Source organism: Alligator mississippiensis, chromosome 10 (genome assembly GCF_030867095.1).
Source record: "Alligator mississippiensis isolate rAllMis1 chromosome 10, rAllMis1, whole genome shotgun sequence".
NCBI classification, from domain to species: domain Eukaryota; kingdom Metazoa; phylum Chordata; order Crocodylia; family Alligatoridae; genus Alligator; species Alligator mississippiensis.
In genome coordinates this window covers 47675056-47694556 of record NC_081833.1, presented here as the reverse complement: position 1 = coordinate 47694556, position 19501 = coordinate 47675056, and the positions used below count along the sequence as shown (strand labels likewise).

At 58.5% G+C, this 19501-nt stretch overlaps 1 long non-coding RNA gene across 3 annotated transcripts in view; it reads left to right on the top strand.

Moving 5' to 3' along the window:
• Positions 1–4846, top strand: part of LOC109285697 (uncharacterized) — a 78931-nt gene extending 74085 nt beyond the window's left edge. For all 3 annotated transcript variants that reach the window (XR_002093524.2, XR_009455258.1, XR_002093522.2), the window contains exon 3: positions 3885–4846. This is a non-coding gene — a long non-coding RNA (uncharacterized LOC109285697). The remainder of the gene's footprint in view (positions 1–3884) is intronic.
• Positions 4847–19501: the final 14655 nt, after the last annotated feature.

Genomic DNA, 19501 nt, shown 5'->3' with positions numbered 1-19501 from the left:
ACGGTGTGATGTTATGAATGTAATGGCATGGTATTCTTGGTTTGATGGTGATTTGTTTGTCTTTGCTTTGTATATTGGACCTGGACCCCAGAGGGGCCAACTTTTTGTACCCTGAACCCCTGAATAAAGTAGTTAAAAAGTCAAAAGTCCTTCCTGTTCAACTGGGAAAAAAGAACTCATGTATCTCACATTACTTACAAACATAACATTTAAGTTGTGAGGTGCTGCCCACCTTCCCTTCAGGTCAGAACTATTGATTTAGTTGGCACCTGAAACCTTGGCTTTGTTTTCTGACAGACATGTCTGATCTCAGGCTGAAAATGAAATTTGGCCTTCCACTTCAGCTTTGTTCTAAACACTCTCTTCCGTACCTTGGGCAGAACACATATTAATTAGGCCATTCTGTGCTGCACTGCACACAGATGACTGGAGCTGGGAGGGAGGAGTTTAGCAAAGTTGCAGGGCCCAAAAGGAAATTGTTCATTTTTCCTATCTTTTGGCAGTTTTTAACAGTAAAAACAGACTTGAGACTGGCCCTCATTTTGTATGGCTCCATGAATTTAGCATGAGTTAGGTTTTAGGTATAATACCTGTTTAAAAACTTGTATAGCTTCAGCAGAAGAAAGGTGTAAAGCATTTTTTCTGCAACAAGAAAGGGAAAGACACATACAACTTCACTAGAAAAGAGGACTAGAAAGAGCTGTTAAGCAGTCAGTGAAAACTGCCACCTAAGTATTTATTTATGAACAAAGGATTTATAGCATCTAGGGTTTGACTCTGAGTAATCTGGGTGAGTTGCTATATTTGAGTGTCCAGCGAATGGTGTATCTGTGCTAGTGCAACTCCAAAGGTAGATAAGAAAAGACACAATTTGCTTGAAACTGATATAAACCACAGCTTCCCATATCCGTACTTTTGTTTTCCCCTGCCACTAATTCCTGAATCAGGGCAAATCCCAAATACAGAGCAACCGTTGCTTTGGTTCTTAACCTCTTTGCCCCTTTTCTATGCAACACAGCCATCCCACTAGCAGTCCTGACCTTAATGTTTTCACTGATCATCATCATCCTGCTAGGAGGAGGTATTTCCTGTTGTCTGAAGTATGCAAATAACATTTCCTGGGGACTGAACCTCTCCTCAATGAGCTGCTGTGCCACTGAGAATGCAAAAGATTTGTGTCAAAGTACACAAAGGCTTTGCCTCCAGATTGGCTTCTGAATTTACCTCTGATGTATTCTCTTATCTCAAGATTATGTTAGCAGTTACTCTTAAAATGAAAAATCTTAAAGAGCAAAGACTGATACAGATAAAGTCTTCTGGGTTATGATCCATTCATTTGGAGCCAAATGGCTCACCCGTTAATATCATTTGCCTTATGACCAATTACCATGTATTTCCTTATTAAGCAGAAAATCATTTTTCCCAGAGTTGTAAATGGAGTTAATTGCATTTCATCCTCTTCTGCATCATGGCAGCTAAAGAAGAAGATTGGGAATGTAGGGTTAATTTCCTGGCCATTGAGCATTTGAGGTTTAAAAAAAATTAAAGTAATTATGCTGAGTATTTATCTTTCCTCATTAGGATCATTATATCTGGAGACTGCTAAAAACTATAATAAGGACCCCTCTACAAGGCACTGTGTTTCCTCTATAAAATGGACTCTTCATGTCCCTTATCATCTTAGTATCCTTTCTCTGCACTTCTTCCATTTTGAATTTATTTTTCTTGAACATAAATGAACCAGAAAGGTATATAGTATTCCAAATGAGGTCTTTCAGTGTCTCATATGCTGACATTTATACTTTCCTATCCTTCAGGGAAATACTTTAGTTGATACATGGTGGAATCAGACTTGCTTTTTATGGCTATATCACACTGCTGGCTGATAATCAGCATATAGTCAATTCAAGTCTCTCAAGTGTTTCTCCTCCTCTCATTTCCAACAGATAATCTCCCATTTTATAACATAAATGGTTGTATATTAGTTCCTGAGTGTGTGGTCTTTTACTTTGGTATTTAATTTCATACCACTTCTACTATTCCAGTCCTCAGAATTATATAGTTCTTCCTGTAGGATATTCTGATCCTCCTCTGTACTGGCAACAGCTCTCCTGCGCTTATGCTAGCTTTCACTTAAGAGGGATTGATGTAGTGGGATTTTTGCCTGAGTAAGGACTACAAATTTGGGATTATCATCAAGACGGATCCTTTATAGTTGAATAAAATAGGAACTAGATTATTTTTTATACATGCTGGTATTTTCCCAGTAAGAAGTAATTGTTAATATGCAGTAATGGCTACTTCAAAAGTATCCTATGCTTTGTACTAATCTGCTTGCAGGAGTGGGATGAGTATCAAATACTAAACCCTTCTCCTGAGGCTGAAATCTTTATATTCCCATCTGATGCAGATCCTTATCCAAGGATTGTCAATAAAGTCTTCAGAGCACTTCATTTCTTTTTTCCTTCACTGCCAGTTTATTAAGTTACAGAGGTTACCAAATCAGCAAGTGGGTTACAGAATAATACTGTACTAGAAGGATGAAGTCACGTGGGTGTAAGAGCAACAATACCAGCTAAGCTTTTAAAAAATATTATAGATTACAATGTAGTAACAATATATTCTGTCCCACCAGTCCAAAATATTGCAAAAATTATTAGATTCCCCTCCAAATTCAAGAAATTAGTAAAAAAAAAAAAAAGCACAAGATTTTGATTGAGATGGTATTGTGCCTTGACTGGGGGTTGAACAAGATGACTCCCAGAGGTCCCTCTCAGCCCAACTTTTCTATGATTCTATAATTCCAAGATTTTGCTGATTTGGGAGAGGGAAAGAGGCTTGGCCTACTGATTTTGGAACATTTGGGGCTCATTATTTCAAGCTTTCCTCTACAACAACAAGGGCAAGAAATATCTTTAATTTTACAATGGAAGCTGAGATTCTCAGGCAGTCATTTGACTCTAAGGACTGGGGTTTGACTAACAACACCAAATATTATGAAACAGACAGTGATATTGCAAGAACTGGCAACACTGGGATTTATAGTCTTTGGGAGACAGGAGACATGGCTATGATTTCAGGGCTGGAGCAGAGAGCTCCTCTGTATTCTAACCCAACATTTGAATCCCTGGGGCTCTGGGTAAATCATTTAACTGTGCTGTGCCTCATCATTCCCACAATTTACATGGGGTAAATGCTTTTTACTTATCAATAGTACCTCTCTAGGGTGCAAGCTTAGTTAATGTTTGTAAAGCTCTTTGGAAAGCAAAAGGTAGATAAACGTGTTATTTTTTATTTTAAAATATATTTCTTATCTCTAAAGGGTACACGTGCAAAATCATTTTACAAACTAAAATCAACAGATATATGGATTATAATCTAAGGGTTTAGTATGGCTAATTCCTTAAAAGAACCATAAAGTACTGGCACAAACCATTAAAGGGTAAAGAATATGCAGAGAGAAAGATGAAATGTGGCTGGAATCTAAAAAAGATGAAATTCCATTCCACATTTTATAGGGGCACATACAAGATATTTCTCATCTGGGTTTCTTGCTATTACCAGAGCAAAATCCTCAGATGGGGAAAAATCCACTGGAAGTTTTGCAGATTGGCACTAGCTGACAATCTGATCTGCCTTGCACATGACATTTGAACCAAATGTTTCGATGTTGCAAAAGGTCCATGAACTTGGATCCTTTCACTGACAGAGTTCCTTGACTTCAGTGGGGCTTCATGAGGGAACCAGAATCCCTCCTTAGGACTGGGGCCTAAATATTCAGAAGTATGTGGTTTGCATTTCTTGAAAACAGATTGACTCTGTGAATAACTTATGAAACCTCTGTAATTTGGTTTTCTTTCTTCCTTATCTTTCTTTCCACCAAGATGGCTGTCCTCAAGAGCCACTGCAACCGGCTTGCCAGGACCAGCTCAGATGATGCCCTGCAGCTTCTCAGCCTCCTAGTGTGGGGGCGTTTCTTGCTGGAGTTTGAGTACGCTGTGCTCCGGTGGGCAGTGCCTGCCTTTGAGACATGCTGGCCCTTGAGGGAGTGCTGTGCCATGTGGAGGATGGCCGTCTCAAATACGCGCTCTGATGTCATGACCGGTCTGGGCGACAGGGCAGGCTCAGCAACAGACTAGGACTTCCAGCTCGTGCCACACCCTGGGCCCTCACCAGGCTGCTTTTTTGCTTTTTGTGTGGGAAGTTGAAGGTGTTGTCATGTGTATGATTGGATAGACCAGGGTAGGAATTGTTTATTTATAATAATGATCGTGTGGCCGGCAGTCCGACCGCATAACTAGCATGTAAGACACGATGTGCAATGTAGCGAAGCTGTTTGTCACGGTGTGATGTGATGAATGCAATGACATGGTGTTTTTGGTTTGATGGTATAATTTGTTTGTTTTTTTGCTTTGTAAGCGGCCAACCTTTTTGTATCCCTGAGCCCCTGAATAGAGTAGTTAAAAAATCAAAGTCTTTCTTTCTTTCTTTCAAGATGGCGGCCGACAGGTGAAGCCCTTCTGAGCTCCTGCAGCTCGGGTGCCTCTTTGCGCGTTCCCTGCACTCCGTGTCCCCCTTTTCCTGTCCCCCCACAAAAAAACCTTGCCTCCACCCACCCTCTCCCTGGGGCGCCCTTCCCCCGCTTTCTGAGCGTTTTTCCCCTGGGCTCTGGCAGCCTCGTTTGCCTCTGCCCCTCCCCCACCTGAGTTCTCCCTGTGATTCCTGCTGCCTCCCTCCCCCAGGGCCCCTTACCTTGGTCCCTGCCATCTCCCCCTGCCTTGGGGCTTGCCCTGCACCCCTGCAGGGTTGCTCTGCCCCGCCTCAGGCTGATTTTGGGGCGTTTTCAGCCCCCTCCCAGTCCCAGTCCCCGGCATCAGCCTGAGGGTTTGTTTTTTTTTTCCCCTCCCTCCCGGGAGAGAGTTAACCCTCTCCTGCCGGGATGGCTGCCAGCAGCCAAGGCACTTGGCATGGGGATGTCTCTGCAGACCTTCCCCTCAGCCATGGCATGCAGGTGCACGCCCCTCTCCACGTCACGGTGGAGGACTGCGCCGGAGCTCTGGCGGACCTGCTGGGACGCCGGAGCGTCCCGTATGCCTCCCAGGTCAATTCGGTGCCCATCATCTATCTGAGCTCTCCCAACCTGGTGAGGGAGGTGTGTGCAGCGGGGCTGGAAGTCTCGGGGGTCCACCACTTGGTGACGCCCCTGGAGACCCTGGCAGTGCGGGTGGTGGCCTCCAACGTGCCCCTGCACCTGCCAGACTGGGACCTCGCCAACGCGGTCGAGCGCTATGGTGTCCTCACCAGCCCCTGGCGCAGGCTGACCATGGGGAGTAGGGACCCCAAGCTGAGGCAGATCCTGTCCTTCCGGAGGCAGGCGTTCATGCTCCTCACGGGGGACACTCAGAAGCTGCCTCCCTCCTTGACTTTTGCCTCACACGGGAGATCCTATGTGGTGTATTTCTCCCTGGGGGGGAATTCCTGCCGCCATTGCGGCGGCAGCTCCCACCTAACTGCCCAGTGCCCGTTTGGGCAGTCAGCCGAGGCACCGGCTGCTGCGCCCACCCGGGAGGATGGTGCACCCACCTCGGGTGCAGGGCCCTCATCAAAGGGTGGGGTTGGGAGACCTGCCAAGCCCCCCTCTGACCCTGCTCCATCCGGGGGGCTCAACCCCTCTGGCAGTGGCATGCCACCCAGGGGGGGGCCTGGGACATCCTCCCAGGGTTCTTCCGCCCCTGTCGTGGCGGATGCCCCTTCCGGTGGAGGGGCTGGGGAGTCCTCCCAGTCCCTTCCTGTCCCAGTCCTCCCCGGGGTGGCCGGAGTCTTGGGCGCTGGGGCCCCGTCGGGTGGAGCGCCCAAGACCCCCCCTCCACCTCCCTCCATGCCTGCCCCAACCGGGGTGGTGGACCTGGAGGTGGCGACACCCCAGCAGCCTGGCCCACCCCCTACAGGGGGGGTGCCAGCTACTCCCCAAAAAGCAAAGAATAAGAAAAAGAATAAAGGAGTGTCTAAAGGAACTCCTGCCCCTTCAGGGCCTGTCTCAGACAGCACCAGGGAAAAGGCAGACAGGGAAACTGAGCCCGCTCTGCCTGCCCCCCTGGAAACCCTGCTACCTCCGGCCACAACTGAGGGTGTCCCGGAGATGCCTGGCAACCCCTCGCCCCCATCCCAGCCAGTGGGGCCTGTGAGTGGCAAGGCAGGGGGAGAGTGCCGGCCTCCTGAGCGGCGGCGGGCAGGAGAGACGGCGGAGGGTCTCGCCACCCCACCGCCCGCTCCCCTGCCTGCTGGGGCCGATGGGGAGGAGGACATGGAGTGCCTGCCCTCTGAGCGCCGCAAGCGGCCCCGGGAGCGGGACGACATCTGCCCCCCAAAGCGGATGGGGATCGATCTCCCCAAAACGGTCCTCGACCCAGATAGAGAGGGGGGCCTGCTAGGGAGCCTGGCCATTGAAGGCACGTTCACCGGTCTCACCGGGAAGTCCCCTCCCAGGGTACAGCCCCGCCGGTTCTCGGTCGGCAGTATCCACCTCCTGCTGGAGAAACCCCCTTGGGTGGCCCCCAGCTATGGAGGTCTCCTCAACCTCTTGGACCAGACCAAGGGCCAGAGGAACGTGGCCGAGAGTATCCGTCAATGGTGCCCGGACCCCGCGCAGTTTGTCCGCGCCGCTAGCGACGCGGCGAAGCTTATGCGCTGGGACCTGGGCACGCGTCAGCATGCCTTCCGGCTCGAGAAGCTGGTGACCCGGGTGAGGGAGGTGTGGGGCCGAGGCGGGCCCGTGGAATAGGGCAGGGCAACGCTAGGCCTTTCCCCTGTCTCCGCGGTTTTTCTGCCCAGCGTATGTCACTTCTCCCACCGGTACCCTGCCTACCCTTCCTCCTTCTTCTCCTGTTCATGGCGGTTACCACAATTGCCTCGCTCAACACCAACGGCTGCAGAGACTCGGTGAAGCGGGCAGCCGTCCTGGAAGGCCTGCAGCAGAAGCGCCTGGCGATCGCCTTCCTCCAGGAGACGCACAGCGACGCGTACATTCAAGCCGACTGGCACGCTGCCTGGAGAGGCTGCTTGTTCCTGAGCCACGGCACCAACCTCAGCGCAGGAGTGGCGACCCTCCTCTCGCTGCAGCTGCGGTATGACTCGGCGGTGGCGCGAGAGGTCGTCCCCGGCCAGCTGCTGACCGTCCACGTCACCCTGGCACACCAGAGCCTGCTCCTCGTCAACGTCTACGTGCCCACCAATGGGAGAGAGAGGGTCGCCTTTCTAGAGACCCTGGGCGACCTCCTGCGTGACGCCAGCGAGAAGGACGACCTGCTCCTCATGGGCGGGGATTTCAACTGTACCGTCGACGCGCTGCTAGACCGGACGGGGCCAGAACCACACCTGCCTTCGGCCCGCAAGCTGCGAACTGTGCTGGAGGCGGCAGACCTCGTCGACGCCTGGCGGGTCCTCCACACCGACGCGCGACAGTACACCTGGGCAAAGATGAGCGCCAGCGGGCTCGCCATGGCCCGCCTCGACCACCTCTACATCGGCCAGCACCACCTGCCGTTGCTGCGCGGCAGCCGCATCGTTCCATTGGGCCTCTTGGACCACGCCTTGGTCTGCTGCGAGCTGAGCCTGCCTGGCAGAGCACGCACGCGGGCCCCTTACTGGTGCCTCAACGTCAGCCTGCTGCAGGACACCCACTTCAGGGACTGCTTCGCCCACCTCTGGAGGAGCTGGGAGGCGGCGCGAGCAGACTACCCCTCCTGGCGCCTGTGGTGGGACATGGGGAAGGTCCAGAGCCGGGCGTTCTGCCAGCAGTATTGCCAGCTGGCGGCGAGCGAGCTCCGCCGCCGCACCCAGGAGCTGGAGGAGTACGTGGTGGAGCTCGAGGCGGCCCTGCTCCGCGCGGGCAACGACACGGCGCTCCTCGAGAGCCTCCGCTCCCGCAAGAAATGCCTGCGAGAGCTGGCAGAGGGCGCGGCGCGCGGGTCCGGGCCCGCTGCCAGGAGCTGGCAGAGGCTGACGCCCCGACCAGCTTCTTCTTTGGCCTGGAGAGGCGGCAGGCCGCGGCGAAGACGCTGGACCACCTCAAGACCCCGGAGGGCCGGCTGCTCACGGACCCGGGCGAAGTGCGGGAGCATGCCATCGCCTTCTACCGGGACTTGTTTGCAGCTGAGCCCGTCTGCCCGCGGGCCGCCCAGGAGCTGCATCGGGACCTGCCGCACCTGGGCGCTTCGCAGGCCAAGGCCCTGGAGTGCGAACTCTCCCTGGCGGAGCTGGAGGCCGCGGTGGGGGGGCTCACCTCGGGCAGGGCCCCGGGCCTGGACAGCCTGCCCGTGGAATTTTACAGAGCCTTCTGGCCCCTCCTCGGACCCAGCCTCCTCCACGTCTTCCGTGAGAGCCTTGCCGACGGGACCCTGCCGACCAGCTGCCGCTGGGCCGTGCTCACCCTGCTGCCCAAGAAGGGGGACCTCGGCTGCCTGAAGAACTGGCGGCCCGTCTCCCTCATGTGCGCCGACTACAAGATCCTGGCTAAGGCGCTGGCGAACCGTCTCTGCACCGTCATGGCCTCTGTCATTGGGCCCGAGCAGAGTTACTGCGTGCCGGGCAGGACCATCCAGGACAACTTGTTCCTGCTGCGTGACCTGCTCACGGCCATGGAGCTTTTTGGCCTGGACGTCGGCGTGCTCTCCCTGGACCAAGAGAAGGCCTTCGACCGCGTCGACCACCGGTACCTGCTCGGCACCCTCGAGGCCTTTGGCTTCGGGCCGCTCTTCACCGTGGCGCTCCGGGTCCTGTACCACGATGCCTCTGGCCTGCTCAAGGTGAACGGCGCGCTGTGCTCCCCGTTCCCGTGCGTCACGGCATACGCCAGGGCTGCCCCCTGTCGGGCATGCTGTACGCCCTGGCCATCGAACCGCTGCTGCACGCTCTGCGACGTCGCCTGACTGGCCTCGCCCTGCCACCGGCGCTGGGCCCCGTCACCGGCCCCCCGCTCCGGCTGACGGCGTACGCGGACAACGTGATCGTCTTCCTGGGCAGCCAGGAGGACGTGCGGGCCCTGGTGGACTGCCAGCGTGCCTACGAGCTTGCTGCCTCAGCCCACATCAACTGGGGCAAGAGTGACGCCTTTCTGCTGGGGATGTGGGCCGGCACGCCGCCTCCGGACCTGCCGGGAGGCCTCGCCTGGCGCCGGGAAGGCCTCAAAGCCCTGGGCGTGTTCCTGGGGCCGCCGGCCTTTGCAGCCTGCAACTGGGAGGATCTGGTGGAGGGAGTGGAGGCCCGCCTGCAGCGCTGGCGCTAGCGCCTGCCCGCCCTCTCTTACCGCGGCCGGGTCCTCGTCGCCAACAACCTGGCGGCGGCCACCCTGTGGCACCGCTGCGTGGTGCTGGACCCTCCGCCGGAGCTCCTGGAGAGAATGCAGCAGCTCCTGGTCGACTTCCTGTGGGACGGATGCCACTGGCTCCCCCGAGCTGCCCTCTACCTGCCCACCGGGGAAGGGGGCCAAGGCCTGATCGACCTGGCCAGCTGGGTGGCTGCCTGCCGGCTGCAGGCCCTCCAGTGGCTCCTGTACACAGATGGCCACCTCCCGTGGCGGCAGCTGGCGTGCCGGTTCCTGCGGCGAATGGGGGGCCTCGGCTTTGACCGGGAGCTGTTTCTGCTGGACCTCACCTTCCTGAACAGGGTGGTTCTTCCCCCGTTCTACCGCAGCATGGTGCGGGCCTGGCGGGTGGCCTTCCATCTCTGCCCCCAGGCCAGGCGCCTGCGGTTCCCGCACCTGCTTTGGGAGCCCCTGGTCTACAACCCAGCCCTGCAGCGTGTTGCGCCGAGCCTGGCCTTCGCCAGCCTCGTGGCAGCCCTCATCGAGGCATGCACCACCTGCCTGGAGCACCTCCTGGACCCTGCTCAGTCGGCGTGGCTGCCCCCCGAAGCCCTGGCTGCCCGGCTGGCACTGCGCTCCATCCGCACCGTGGGCTGGCTTCTGCAGACTGTCAGGGGCACCCTCCTGACGGAAGCAGCGACCGCCCTGGAAGTCCATCTCCAGGCTCACTGGACCCTCCCCGCCGCGGCCGCTACGCACGATGCCTTCCCAGCGCTTCCCATTATCCCATCGGTACCCAGCGAGCTGGCCGAGCGGCCCAACACGCTGCTCAGGCTCCCAGTGCCCCCCAGCAGCAATACAGGCTGCCCTTTTGGCACCCTGCCCCACAAGGGCCTCTACATGTGGGTGGTGCGCACCCGGCACGCCCAGGTGCTGGCCGGCCACCCTGACACTGCGTGGTTGCGGCGCCTGGCGCGGCCCGGGACCCCAGCGTGGCACACGCTGTATAAGGCGCCAGCTGCCAAGAAGACTGGCGACCTGCAGTGGCGTCTCGTGCACGGTATCCTGGCCACCGGCACCTTTGTTCGCCACCTGGACCCGGCAGCCTCGGTGGCCTGCCCCTTCTGCCCAGGGGTGCCGGACGAGGACATTTTCCACGCGTTCCTCGACTGTCCCCGGCTGCAGCCGCTCTTTGCCACCCTGGGCGCGCTGCTTTGGGTGCTGGGCCGGGACTTCTCTGAGGATGTCTACGTCCACTCCTTCCCCTACCGGGCAGCGGAGAAGGCCATGGTCAGTCTGGCCAACTTCCTGCTGGGCCAGGCCAAGATGGCCACCCTGAAGAGCCGGCGAAACCAGCTCACCGGCACCGGGATGGTCAACGCCCTGCAGCTCTTCCGTCTGCTGGTGCGGGCCCGCCTCTCGCTCGAGTTTGAGCACGCTGTCCTCCGGCGGACGGTGCCCGCCTTTGAGGAGCGCTGGGCCCTCGAGGGGGTGCTGTGCCGAGTCGAGGCGGGACGCCTGATCCTCGTACTGTGATGCCACCGGCTGCTCAAGCCGCAGAGACGCATCAAGCGGGCCGAGGCCCTGGACTTTTGCTCGTGCGGGTCGACCCCGGAGGCCTCCATGGGTGTCCCTGCTGGCAGAACTGTAAATACTGTAAATAGTCCTTATGTTCGTTGTGTTGGTTGTTTTTTTTTTGTCTAGCGTGTACGGGCAGGCCTTGCAGGCCATGAGCCCAGGCCTTGTCCATGAGGCCCAGAGCTTCGGGCATCCTTGTACATGCTTTTTACTGGCTCCGAGTCATCACCCTCCGGGGAATAAAGGTCTCTTAAAAGTCAAAAGTCTTTCTTTCTTCCTGCTGGGCCAGGCCAAGATGGCCACCCTGAAGAGCCGGCGAAACCAGCTCACCGGCACCGGGATGGTCGACACCCTGCAGCTCTTCCGCCTGCTGGTGCGGGCCCACCTCTCGCTCGAGTTTGAGCATGCTGTCCTCCGGCGGATGGTGCCCGCCTTTGAGGAGCGCTGGGCCCTCGAGGGGGTGCTGTGCCGAGTCGAGGCGGGACGCCCGATCCTCGTACTGTGATGCCACCAGCTGCTCAAGCCGCAGAGACGCGTCAAGCGGGCCGAGGCCCTGGACTTTTGCTCGTGCGGGTCGACCCCGGAGGCCTCCATGGGTGTCCCTGCTGGCAGAACTGTAAATACTGTAAATAGTCCTTATGTTTCGTTGTGTTGGTTGGTTTTTTTTTGACTAGAGTGTACGGGCAGGCCTTGCAGGCCATGAGCCCAGGCCTTGTCCACGAGGCCCAGAGCTTTGGGCGTCCTTGTACATGCTTTTGACTGGCTCTGAGTCATCACCCTCCGGGGAATAAAGGTCTCTTAAAAGTCAAAGTCTTTCTTTCTTTCTTTCTTTCTTTCTTTCAAGATGGCCGCCGACAGCTGAAGTCCTTCTAAGCTCCTCCAGCTCAGGTGCTTTCAGCTCGTTGCCTCGCACTCCCTGCCCCCCTTTTCCTGTCCCCCCCCCCGAAAAACCCCTTGCCTCTCCCCACCCTGTCCCTGGGGACCCCCTCCCTGCCCCTTCCCCCCACTTTCTGAGCCTTTTTCCCCTGGGCTCTGGCAGCCTCGTTTGCCTCTGCCCCTCCCCCACCCGCGCCTGAGTTGTCCCTTTGATTTCTGCTGCCTCCCTCCCCCAGGGCCCCTTCCCTTGGTCCCTGCCATCTGCCCCTGCCTTGGGGCTTGCCCTGAGCCCCTGCAGGGTTGCTCTGCCCCCCCTCAGGCCGATTTGGGGGCGTTTTCAGCCCCCTCCCAGTCCCAGTCCCCGGGTCAGCCTGAGGCTTTTTTTTTTTTTTTTTTTTTTTTTTTTTTTTTTTTTTTTTTCCTGCGCTTGGCAGTTTATCCCTGTCCTGGCGAGGAATGGCGGCTCCTACGCCTGGCAGCTGGCATGAGGATGTCTCTCAGGACCTCCCACTGTCTCATGGCCTGAGGGTTCATGCCCCTCTCCATGTGGGGCTCGAGGCTTGCGTGGAGGCTCTGGCCGCCCTCCTGGGATGGCGTACCATCCGCTACGCGGGGCGCGTGAACACGGTCCCGATGATCTATTTGAGCAAGCCCGCCTTGGTTGACAGGGTGTGTGCGGAGGGCCTGGACATTGCGGGCATCCACTACCCTGTCACGCCCCTAGAGACTCAGGCAGTGAGGGTGGTGATTTCCAACGTCCCACCGCACGTTTCCAATCGGGAGCTGGCCAGGGGACTCGAGGCCTATGGGGTTCCCGCGAGTCCTTTTCGCCGCCTGCCGATGGGAAACAAGAACCCTCAGGGCAAGCACGTCCTGTCCTTTCGGAGGCAGGTCTTCATGCTCCTCAAGGAGGGCCCCCAGTCGCTGCCTCGCTCCCTGAGCCTCACGCTCGAGGGGCGGCGGTTTATTATCTATCTGTCTGTGGGAGAGACCACGTGCTTCAAGTGCGGGGGCTCCTCCCACCTGGCCGCGCAGTGCCCTCGGAACAAGGCGGCCGGACCATCGCCGCCTGCGGCAGCGCCGAGAGACGGCGCGTCGACCTCTGGGGCACGCGGCAGGCCCAGGGAGGCTGGGAGCTCTTCCTCCCGACCTCCTTCCCCCCCCATTCCATCTCAGGGGACCGGGGTCTCCAGCGGGAAGCCATCGTCCAGCCGAGGGGCTGGCGCTACTACCGTGGCCCCGCCGCCCCCTCCCCCGTCTGTGGCGCCCCCTGCCCTCGGTGCGGCAGCCCCACCGGGTGGAGAGGCGGACGCCTCCCCTTGCCCCCTGCCTGCCCCGGCCGAAGTGGCTGGGGTGGCCGGGGACTGCGGTGCTGGAGCCTCATCGGATGATGGGGCTCGGGCGTCCTCCCTACCACCCGAAAAAGAGAGGGAGATGAGGGGGGCCTCTCAGGACACCCCATCCCTGACAGACCCCTCCTCGGCCAGTGCCGAGGACCCCCCCACTACAGAGCCGGACCCCGTTCCGGCCGCCACACCACCCGCCCCGTCGGATGTAGCCACCGACGAGGCAGACTTAGCGGGTGGGGGGGAGGGGCCTTCAGGGGTCCCCCTCCCCTCGCCTGTCCCCCAGCCTCCGGAGTCAGGCGGCAGCAGGGATAGTGGCGAATGTCTCTCTTCCGGTGGCCTGGCCCCGGGGGTGGCGGGAGAGCCCGCTGCCCCTTTGGTCACGCCCCAGCCTACCGGAGCAGATGGGGACGTTAGCGAGATGGAGATCCAGCTCTCGGAGTCTCGCAAGAGACGTCGTGAGCGGGATGGCCCCTCCCCCCCCAAGAAGATAGGGAATGTCCTCGCGGAGCCGGTCCTCGACTCGGACGACGAGAGGCGGCTGATGTGCCTGGACATCGAGGGGGTCGACGCTGCAGTTGCGGGCGAGCTCCCGCCGGGGGTGTGGCCTCGCCGCTCTTCAGTAGGCAACATCCACCCCAAGCTGGCGGAGCCCCCCTGGGTCTCTCCTGACTATGGGGGACTCCTGTCCTTGCTGAAGCTAACCAAGGGGCAGAAAAATGTAGCGGGGCACATCACCCAGTGGTGTGCGGACCCCGAAGTGTTTGTCAAGGCTGCCAGGGCGGCAGTCAAGCTCATGAAGCAAGATCGGGGCACACGTCAGATGGCCTACCGTCTGGACAAGCTTGCCCAGAGGGTGAGAGTGGAGTGGGGCCTGGGCGGGTCCCTCGACTAGAGTAGGGCACGGTAGGCCTTCCCTGACCTGTCTGTATTGCCTTGCTCTGCTCTTGGGTGCTCGCTCTTCCACCCGCACTCTGCTTTGCTCCTCCTCTCCCACACCCACCCCCATGGCAGCCACAACCATTGGCACCTTCAACGTCAACGGCTGTCGAGACGCGGTGAAGTGCGAGGCCGTCCTGGAGCTCCTGCGGCAGAAGAGGCTGGCCATCGCCTTCCTACAAGAGACCCACTCTGACAGGTTCAACCAGGCGGCCTGGCGGGCTGCCTGGCGAGGACAGGTGTTCCTGAGCCACGGCACCAGCCTCCGCGCGGGGGTCGCGACACTCTTATCGCCGCAGCTGCAGCTTGACGCGGCGGTGCCGCGGGAGGTCGTCCCCGGCCGCCTGCTGACCGTCCGCGTCACCCTCGCGCAACACCGTCTGCTGCTCGTCAACATCTACGCGCCCTCCGATGGCCAGGAGAGGGTCGCTTTCTTTGAGAGCTTGGCTGCCCTCCTGCGCGACGCTAGCGAGGATGATGACCTGCTCCTCCTCGGGGGCGATTTCAATTGCACCACTGCCCCGCGCCTCGACCGCACAGGGCCTGAGCCCCACCTGCCCTCCGCTCGCAAGCTGCAAGCTGCCCTGGAGGGGGCAGACCTCGTGGACGTCTGGCGAGCCCTGCATCCCGATGCGCGCCAGTACACCTGGGCCAAGACGAGCGCCGGCGGTCTCACCATGGCTCGCCTCGACCGCCTTTATATCACCAGGCACCACCTGCCACTCCTGCGCAGCAGCCGCATCGCTCCCTCGGGTCTATCAGATCATGGCCTGGCCTTCAGCGAACTGAGCCTGCCGGGGAGAGCCTGTGCACGGGCACCGTATTGGTGTTTGAACATTAGTCTGCTCCAGGACTCTTATTTCCGGGACTGCTTTGCCCACTTTTGGCGGAGGTGGGAGGCTGCGAGACCGAGCCACTCCTCCTGGAGGCTGTGGTGGGACGTGGGCAAGGTCCAGACCCGAGCCTTCTGCCAGCAGTACACCCAGCTGGCCGCGAACGAGACGCGCCGCCGTATCCGGGAGTTGGAGGAGGACGTGGCGGAGCTCGAGGCTGCTCTGCTGGCCGCTGGCAGCGACGCGGCACTGAGCGAGAGCCTCCGGCTCCGCAGGAAATGCCTGCGCGACTTGGCGGAGAGCGCGGCCCGCGGCGCGAGGATCCGCGCCCGCTGCCAGGAGCTGGTGGAAACCGACGCCCCGACCCGCTTCTTTTTCGACCTGGAGCGGCGGCGGGCAGCGAGCAAAGTCTTGGACCATCTCAAGACTCCTGAGGGCCGGGTCATTACAGAGCCGGGCGAAGTCCGCGAACATGCCGTCGCCTTCTATCACGACCTGTTCGCGGCCGAGCCGTCGTGCCCCGAGGCCACGCGGGAACTCCACGAGGGCCTACCGCGTCTCGATGCCCTGGAGGCCGGCGAGCTGGAGCGGGACTTGTCCCTGGAAGAGCTGGCGGCCGCCACGGCCGGCCTCGCCTCCGGCAAAGCCCCGGGCCTCGACGGGCTGCCTGCCGAGTTCTACAAGACCTTCTGGCCTCTCCTCGGCCCCAGCCTCCTGCGCGTTTTCCAGGAGAGCCTCGCCGACAAGGTCTTGCCGATCAGCTGCCGCCGAGCGGTGCTGACCCTGCTGCCCAAGAAGGGAGACCTGGGCTACATGAAGAACTGGCGGCCGGTCTCCCTGCTGTGCGCGGACTACAAGATTCTGGCCAAAGCGCTGGCCACCCGCCTCCGCGCGGTCATGGCCTCTCTCACCGGGCCCGAGCAGAGCTACTGCGTGCCGGGCAGGACCATACAAGACAACCTGTTCCTGCTGCGGGACCTGCTCACAGCTAGCGAGCTCTTTGGCCTCGACGTCGGCCTCCTCTCTCTCGACCAGGAGAAGGCCTTTGACCGCGTGGGCCACGCCTACCTCTTCCGCACGCTGGAGGCCTTTGGCTTCGGGCCCCTCTTCACCGGGGCCCTCCGGGTCTTGTACCGGGACATTTCCAGCCTGCTCAAGGTGAACGGGGTGCTTTGCGCTCCGTTCCCCGCGCGCAGGGGCATTCGCCAGGGCTGTCCGCTGTCGGGCATGCTCTACGCCCTGGCCATCGAGCCGCTGTTACACGCGCTGCGCCGCCGCCTGAGTGGGGTGGCCCTGCCATCGGTCACGGGCCCGTCCGCTGGGCCTCGTCTCCGGCTGTCGGCCTATGCGGACGACGTCACCGTCTTCCTCGCCACCCGGGAAGACGTGCGGGCTCTGGCAGATTGCCAGCGGGCCTACGAGCGCGCCTCCTCCGCCCGCATCAACTGGGGCAAGAGTGACACTCTGCTGCTTGGCGCATGGACTGGCAGGCCTCCGCCGGACTTGCCGGGGGGCCTCGCCTGGCGCCGCGAGGGCCTCAAGGTCTTGGGCGTGTTCCTGGGGCCGACGACCTTCATGGCGCGCAACTGGGACGGCCTCGAGGAGGGAGTGGAGGCCCGCCTGCAGCGGTGGCGCTGGCGCCTGCCCAGCCTTTCCTACCGGGGACGCGTCCTCGTCATCAATAACCTGGCGGCGGCCACCCTGTGGCACCGCTGCGCGGTGCTGGACCCTCCGCCGGAGCTACTGGAGCGACTGCAGCGGCTCCTGGTCGATTTCCTGTGGGACGGACGCCACTGGCTCCCACGAGCTGCCCTCTACCTGCCCACCGGCGAGGGGGGCCAGGGCCTGATCGATCTGGCCAGCAGGGTGGCCGCCTATCGGCTGCAGGCCCTCCAGCGGCTCCTGTACACCGAAGGCCACCTCCCGTGGCGACAGCTGGCGTGCCGATTCCTGCGGCGAGTGGGGGGCCTCGGCTTTGACCGGGAGCTGTTTCAACTGGACCTCACCTTCCTGAACGGGGCGGTCCTTCCCCCGTTCTACCGCAGCGTGGTGCGGGCCTGGCGGGCGGCCTTCCATCTCTGTCCCCAGGCCAGGCACCTGCGGTTCCCGCAGCTCCTTCGAGAGCCCTTGGTCCACAACCCGGCCCTGCACCGTGTCGTGCCGAGCCTGGCCTCCGCCAGCCTCACGGCAGCTCTCGTCGAGGCGCGCTCCACCCGCCTGGAGCACCTCCTGGACCCCGCTCGGTCGGACTGGCTGTCACCCGAGGCCCTGGCTGCCCGGCTGGCGATGCGCTCCGTCCGCACCGCGGGGCGGCTTCTGCGGGCCGTTAGGGCCGCCCTCCCGACGGAGGCAGCGACCGCCCTGGAAGCCCATCTCCAGACTCGCCGGCCCCTCCCCGCCGCAGACGCCGCAGAAGACGCCTTCCCACCGCTACCCGTCATCCCAGCGGTACCCGGCGAGCTGGCCGAGCGGCCCAACACGCTGCTCAGGCTCCCGGTGCCCCCCAGCAGCAATACGGGCTGCCCTTTTGGCACCCTGCCCCGCAAGGGCCTCTACATGTGGGTGGTGCGCACCCGGCACGCCCAGGTGCTCGCCGGCCGCCCGGACACCGCGTGGCGGCGGCGCCTGGCGCGGCCCGGGACCCCGGCGTGGCGCACGCTGTATAAGGCGCCCATCGCCAAGAAGACCGGCGACCTGCAGTGGCGGCTCGTGCACGGCATCCTGGCCACCGGCACCTTTGTGCGTCACTTGGAGCCAGCGGCCTCGGCGGCCTGCCCCTTCTGCCCGGGGGTGCTGGACGAGGACATTTTCCACGCCTTCCTCGACTGCCCCCGGCTGCAGCCTCTCTTTGCTGCCCTGGGCGCACTGCTTCGGGTACTGGGCCGAGACCTGTCCGAAGACGCTTACATCCACTCCTTTCCATACCGGGCGGCCGAGCGGGCCACGGTCAGCCTGGCCAACTTCCTGCTGGGCCAGGCCAAGATGGCCACCCTGAAGAGCCGGCGAAACCAGCTCAGCGGCACCGGGATGGTCGACGCCCTGCAGCTCTTCCGCCTGCTGGTGCGGGCCCGCCTCTCGCTCGAGTTTGAGCACGCTGTCCTCCGGCGGACGGTGCCCGCCTTTGAGGAGCGCTGGGCCCTCGAGGGGGTGCTGTGCCGGGTCGAGGCGGGACGCCTCATCCTCGCTCTGTGATGCCACCGGCTGCTCAAGCCGCAGAGACGCGTCGAGCGGGCCGAGGCCCTGGACTTTTGCTCGTGCGGGTCGACCCCGGAGGCCTCCATGGGTGTCCCTGCTGGCAGAACTGTAAATACTGTAAATAGTCCTTATGTTTGTTGTGTTGGTTGTTTTTTTTTTTGACTAGAGTGTACGGGCAGGCCTTGCAGGCCATGAGCCCAGACTTTGTCCATGAGGCCCAGAGCTTCGGGCGTCCTTGTACATGCTTTTGCCTGGCTCCGAGTCATCACCCTCCGGGGAATAAAGGTCTCTTAAAAGTCAAAAGTCTTTCTTTCTTTCTTTCTTTCTTTCTTTCTTTCTTTCTTTCTTTTCATTTCGGTTTGAAATATATTAAATTTCATTCGAAAAAAGGAATTCCCAGTTCGGGAATCAGGGAGACCACAACATCTTCAACCTCTTGGGTTTCAATATGTGAAATGTCAGCATTTGTGATTTTTTAGAAAAAATACAGTTTACCAGAACATGACATTTCCTATTTCAATTCTAAGTGCAAAAATAGACACTTGAGCAAAAAAAAAAAGAAAGAATTCTGAAATATTAATTTAAAATTCACTGCTTGGGTAAATGTACTTGACTTGCTCTCCCTAAATATTTAGAGAAAACAAACCCTAAAAGGATGTGAAAGTGAAGTGGTTTAGAAATGAACAAATGTCACAAATAATCTTTCCAATATTTTCCTAGTACTGGCTTTAGTACTAGCTCTGGTTTTGCTTGAGCAATTGGTCTTACTTTAAACAATTGCTCTTGAGCAGCTAGATTCATTATTGAACCAAGTACCAAGAACCAAGGGATATGGCCCTTTTCAAATGTAATAAACCTTTGAGGACTGTAGAAGAAATATACTTGTCTTTAAAAATCAGGCTGTTAAAATGAAAGCAAAGCAGAAACTCATATAAAATTCTCGCTTGTAGATTCATTGATAAAACCAGGAATTAATTGTTTGGCAAGGAAAATTAGTTATTTTAACAAAGCATTTTCTTTCTTTCTTACTCACGTTGTTTCTATTAGGTCAAACATTCCTCATTTTTATACTGAAATATCCAAGGTCAAAATCTGGGCCATATTCTGTAATATGGTTGGAGAAATTTACAAGTACAAATAAGCCTAAATATGTGAATGCAAATTATGTTAGCGAACCAGGGAGTTTTGTCACCTTTATTAATGTTCTATGCTGTGAGATTAAAGCTAAGATAAGGAGTTATACGAATTATAAACAGCTTTCTATCAGTCACATATTAGTCACAGCCATTTTATAGGGTGGAGTGTAATTTATTAAACATGATAAAAAGTAAAGTATATGAGTTTGCTTAGGGGTAGGGTGTTAATAAGCTGCTTCTGGAGACTCTTGTTCCCCGAGGTAATAGAGGTTAAATATATTACATAGTTTACTGACG